Source organism: Nomascus leucogenys, chromosome 12, assembly GCF_006542625.1.
Source record: "Nomascus leucogenys isolate Asia chromosome 12, Asia_NLE_v1, whole genome shotgun sequence".
Taxonomy (NCBI): domain Eukaryota; kingdom Metazoa; phylum Chordata; class Mammalia; order Primates; family Hylobatidae; genus Nomascus; species Nomascus leucogenys.
Window position 1 is genome coordinate 71,242,500 of NC_044392.1, and position 6,073 is coordinate 71,248,572.

Here is a 6,073-nt window from a genome sequence, read left to right on the forward strand (position 1 = left end):
GTTGTACTCTAATGTTAGCACAGGTTAGACAGATTAGACTAGTTACTACCTTGCTGGGTTGCCTCAGTATGTTTGGGTTCAGATTCTACACAGCAACACAATTTCTTCCAGTTAAGAGTGATAGACTGGATTAAGAAAATGTGGCACATATGCACCATGGAATACTATGCAGCCATAAAAAATGATGAGTTCATGTCCTTTGTAGGGACATGGATGAAGCTGGAAACCATCATTCTCAGTAAACTATCACAAGGACAAAAAACCAAACACTGCATGTTCTCACTCATAGGTGGGAATTGAACAATGAGGACACTTGGACAAAGGAAGGGGAACATCACACACTGGGACCTGTTGTGGGGTGGGGGAGGGGGGAGGGATAGCATTAGGAGATATACCTAATGTAAATGACGAGTTAATAGGTGCAGCACACCAACATGGCACATGTATACATATGTAACAAACCAGCACGTTGTGCACACGTACCCTAGAACTTAAAGTATACCAAAAAAAAAAAGAAAAAAAATTAAAAAAAAAAATATGGGAAAATACCAAAATGTTTACTCTAGGTAAAGGGTACGTGGATGTTCATTGTATTATTTTTCAAATTTTATAAAGATTTGTGATTTTTTAAAAAGTCGGGGGAAAATAAATCATTATTCCTTTTCTTACTGGAAATCATTTAAAAAAAAAAAAAAGAGTTCTTGGCTTGCACTGATCACAGAGTGATTGGAAGGTAGTGGACCGGTCTTGTTAGTTTTTCAAAATGCTGTCCTAGACTTGATATGTATTGGGAGACTTCAGGAGCTCTGCACTTCAGTGACAGCATATAATGGGGGTTTCCTGGGTGGATACATAGCTCAGCCAAAATCCAAATACCATTAGTGAGCTTCAGGGATTAGTACAGCATGTCCTGCCCTTCTGCATTCCTCTGGGCAATAGTATAAACATTATTGTTTTGCAACTTGCTGGAAACAATGTCAGCATTTAAATGACATTCCTTAATCTAAAACTGGAGTTCATTTCATTGGGAACACACTTCCCTGTTGCAAGAAAGACCTGGTGCTCCATTTTGCCATCTTCTAAAAAGCACACTGAGTGAGGTGAGGCGGCTGAAGTAGAAGACATCAATATTGTTTTTCACAGCCACCTGCAGGTTATTTAGAGGTTCCATCTTCCTGACTAGGCCCAAGGTGTTGAGAGGCAGGGAGACATCAATGTTCTGGTTTGGCATCAGTGGTGTATGGATGGCCAGAGGAGTGCTATTCTTGTTAAACTAGATTGCAAAATCTGTCATATGCTGCAGAGCTGTATTGGTGAAGTTCCTTTCCATATAGATGTGCGCTTGGTGGTGAGTCAATGTTCCTGAAATCTCTAAGCCTTTATCCTTTAATGCAGGTAGCCAGAAGTAGCCTTAGGAGCCACATACCCACCAGGTGCCATGCCTATCCCTGTGGAGAGTTCGAAGTGGTCGTTCAGTCCATTTCTGACCACAGCAGGTGTAGGTGAAGAAACAGAGATTGCAGACACCCATGATAGGATGAAGGATTGTCCTCCTCCCAGGAGATCCACTGCTCCCATCTGCATGGAGGACACCTGTGGCACATTGACTGGTTGACTGAGGTCAAGATTTAAAAGATCCCCGAGAAGATCACCTTAAGAGGGGATAACCTGAGGCTGTTTCAGGTTAGTTGCAGTGGTGGTACCAACAGGGCTGTCACCTGAATCAGTGCTCCCATGATGAATTGGCAACTATTTACAATGGATTCCATGACTTCCTTCTGCAAAAAATATTTAGAGGCTTATGATACACAGAGGCCAAAGAACGAATGTGGCACATGAGCTCTCCAGTAGAGTTAGCTCAATAAGATCTGTCTCCTCAGAGATCAGTGGCTTCTCAGACAAAACTACTTGTTTAGCTGTGACTGGGTTGGTTGAGAGAAGACACCAATAAATATAGCTCCCATCTCGAAGGTCAGGATTATCAGAATTCTGTACAACACACTCTTAATCAACAAGTGGATCAAAAAAGAAATCATAAGGGAAATTATAGAATATCTTGAAACAGATGAAAATTATAGCATAACATACCAAAGCTTACAGGATGCAGCAAACACAGTATTATGAGAAAAATTTATAGCTGTAAATAAATGCTTATATTAAAAAGGAGGAAAGATCTCACATCAATATGCCTAACATTACACTTTAGCAAACTAGAAATAGAAAAACTAAACACAAAACTAGATCAAAAAGAGAATAACAAAAATTAGACAGAGATAAGCAAAATCAGTAGTAGAAAAACAATAGAAATAACAAAGGCAAGAGTTGGTTCTTTGGAAAGTTCAACAAAATTGACAAACTTTTAGCTAGATGGACTAGAAAAAGAGAAGATTCAAAAAAGTAACATCAGAAATGAAAGAGAGGACATTACTACTATTTCTAAAGATACAAAAATATTACAAGAGTAGTAAGATAAATTGCACTCCAAAAAATTTAATAGCCTAGATGAAATAGACATGTTCCCAGAAAGACAAAACCTACCAACACTGAATCATGAAAAAATAGAATACCTGAGTAGACCTATAAATAATAAGGAGATTAAATCAGTAATCAACAACCTCCCAGCAAAGTAAAGCCCAGGACTAGATAGCTTAATAGGGAAATTTTCTCAAACATTTAAAGAAGAATTAACACCCATTCTCCTCAAAGTTTTCTGAAAATTTGAAGAGGAGAGAACACTTTCAAGCCCATTCTGAGTAAAGTATTAAACTGATAACAAAGCCTAACCAAGAAAATACAGAAAAATAAATCTGTAGACTAATATCATGATAAACAAGTTACTCACCAAAAACGTATTAGCAAATTGAATTCAATAGCCCATTTAAAATATACACCATTACCAGTGGGATTTATTCCTGGAATGCAAGCACGGTTTAATATATAAAAATCAATCAATGTAATACATTAACAGAGTGAAGGGGAAACTAAACCAAAAATCATCTCAACGGATGCAAAAAATTGACAAGATGATAAGGTTCAACACTACTACATGACCAATCAACCAACTAGGAATAGAAGGAAATCACTTCAACATAATAAAGGCCATGCATGAAAAACCCAGCTAACCTCATACACAATGGTGAAAAACTGAAAGCATTACCATTAAGATTAAAAACAAGACAAGAATGCTCACTTTTTGTCATTTCTATTCAACATAGTACTGGAAGTCCTGGCCATGAAAATTAGGCAAGAAAAAGAAATAAAAGGAATCCAAATTGAAAATGAATTCGTAAAATTATCTCTGTTCACAAACAGTATAATTTTATAAGAAGAAAACTCTAAATATTTCACAAAATCTCTTAGAAATAATAAATTCAGCAAAGTTGCAGGATACAAATTTAACACAAAAATTAATTGCATTTTTATACACTAACAATGAACAATATAAAATAGAAACTGTTTCATTTATAATAGTACTGAAAAGAATAAAATAAAATTCTTAGGAATAAATTAAACGAAGATAAGGACTTGTACACTGAAAACTATAAAACATTGCTGAAAGATATTTTAAAGACATTAATAAATTAAGGCATACTGATTTCATAGACTGCAAAACGTAATATTGTTAAGATGTCACTAACCCAGAGATATCTACAAATTCAATGCAATCTCTATCAAAATACCAATGATGACTTTTTTCCTGGAAATTGAAAAATCTACCCTAAAATTTGCATGTAAACTCAAGGAATTCTGAACAGCCAAAACAATCTTGGAAAAGATGAATTAAGATACTTATCTTCTACACTCTGATTTTAAAACATATTACAAAGCTACAGCAATCAAAACAGTGTGGCACTGGCTCAAAGATAGATAGATGATTAATGAAATAGAATAGGGAACCCAGAAATAAACCCTCATATATATTTACAAGTGACTTTCAGCCAGATTTCCCAGACCATTCAGTAGAAAAATAAGTCTTTTAAACTAACTTTGTCAGAAAAATTGGAAATCCACATGCAAAAGAATAAAGTTGGAGCCTTAACCCATACTATATTTAAAAATTAACACAAAATAGATCAACGACATAAACATAAGACCTAAAAACTATAAAATTCTTAAAAAGAAAACATAGGAAAAAGCTTTATGACGTTTGACTTGGCAATATTTTCTTGGCCATGACACCAAAGGCACAGGCAAAATAAGTAGGCAAATTAGACATCAAAAATATTTTTTTCTTTGTGCAAAAAAAGACTCTATCAACAGAGTAAAAGGGAAGCATGCAGAATTAGAGAGAAAAAATACTTGCAAATAACGTATCTGATAAAGGATTAATATCCAGAATATATGGAGAATTTCTAAAACCCAACAGCAAAAACACAAGCAATCCAATTTTAAAATAGGCAAAGTAAGTAAATAAATGTTTCTCCAAAGGAGATATACAAATACTAAGTACATGCATATATTCTCAACATCACTAATAATTAGGGAAATGCAAATTAAAACCACAATGAGATACCATTTCTCACACTTTAGGGTGGCTATTATGAAAGAAACAGGAAATAACAAGCATTGATGAAGATGTGTAGACACTGGAACTCTTGTGCTTTGTTGGTAGGAATGTAAAATGGTACAGCCACTGTAAGCAACAGTATAGCAGTTCCTCAAAAAGTTAAACATAGAATTATCCTGTGATCTACCAATTCCACATTGGTTATATACCTACAACAATTGAAAGCAGGGACATGAAGTGATATCTATACAACTATTTTCATAGCAGCATTATTTGCAATAGATCAAAGGTAGAAGACAGTCAATGGATAAACAAAATATAATTATGTACATACAATGAAATATTATTCAGGCTTAAAAAGAAATAAAATTCTGGCACATGCTAAAGCATGAATGGATCTTAAGGACATTATGCTGAGTGAAATAAGCCATTGACAAAAGGAAAAATGCGAGGATTACACTTAGGTATCTAGAGAAGTCATATTCATTGAGATAGAAAGTAAAATGCTTGTTTCTCAGGGCTTCTGGGAGGGAGAAATAGGAAGTTATTATTTAATGGATACAGAGTTTCAGTTTCGCAAAATAAATAAAAATTCTGTGGATGCAACGTGGTGATGGTAGCACAACAATATAAACACACTTAATGCCACTTAACCGCATACTTAAAAAGGGCTAACATGATAAGTTTTATGTTATGTATATTTTACCATAAATTAAAAATAAATATTAAAGAAAATAAAACTATAAAAGGTGGATAGAATAAACGTATTTGTGTTCCTCCTACAATATCATCCTTAATCTAGCCTTTGAGCAATGTAGTGCTATGAGAACTCCAAAAACTGTACACATGGCTCCTGAAAGCTACCACAGAAGCAAATTAACAAATTTACCCTTGTGACTCCTTCAGTTACTCAATCTTCTTGAAGTATTCCTTTCTGTTTAGTGGTGGTATAATTTTTTTCTATAAGCATGGGCATATGTTCTTCACTCTACCTTCACCCTAGCATTTCCTAGCCTAGAAATTCAGAAACATAACATCCATGCTATTCTCATGCTGAAGATCCAATATTTGCAACAGGCAGCTCTGTACGTATGATCTTTGTCCTTACAATGTCTGCAGACCCAATTTCCTGAATTTCTCTCTGCATTACATCAAGTGGCAAAAGCATTTTCTATTCCGCTATGGACTGAATTTTTTCCCTCCAGAATTTAAAATTTGAATCCATATCCTCAAATAGGAGTACAATAAATAAATAGTATAATAAATAGTATAGAATAAAATAGTGAAAATAGTATTTGAAGATAGGGCCTATAAAGAGATGATAAAGGTTAAATGATGTAATAAATTGTGGCTCTAATCCAACAGGGCTGGTGCCCTTTATAAGAAGAAAAGACACCACAGCAGTCTCTTTCCCAGCACACAAACAAGAGGTCATGTGAGCACACAATGATATCATGGCCATCTACAAGCCGGGAAGAAAACCCTCACTAGAAACTAAATACTGTTGAACTGTGATCAGTGAGAAAATACGTTTCTGTTGTTTCAGCCATCCAATTGATTGCATTT

The 6,073-nt window shown here is 34.9% G+C and overlaps 1 pseudogene; it reads right to left on the minus strand.

Moving 5' to 3' along the window:
• Window positions 1-750: 750 nt before the first annotated feature.
• On the minus strand, window positions 751-5,675 carry LOC100595849 (annotated as a pseudogene).
• Window positions 5,676-6,073: the final 398 nt, after the last annotated feature.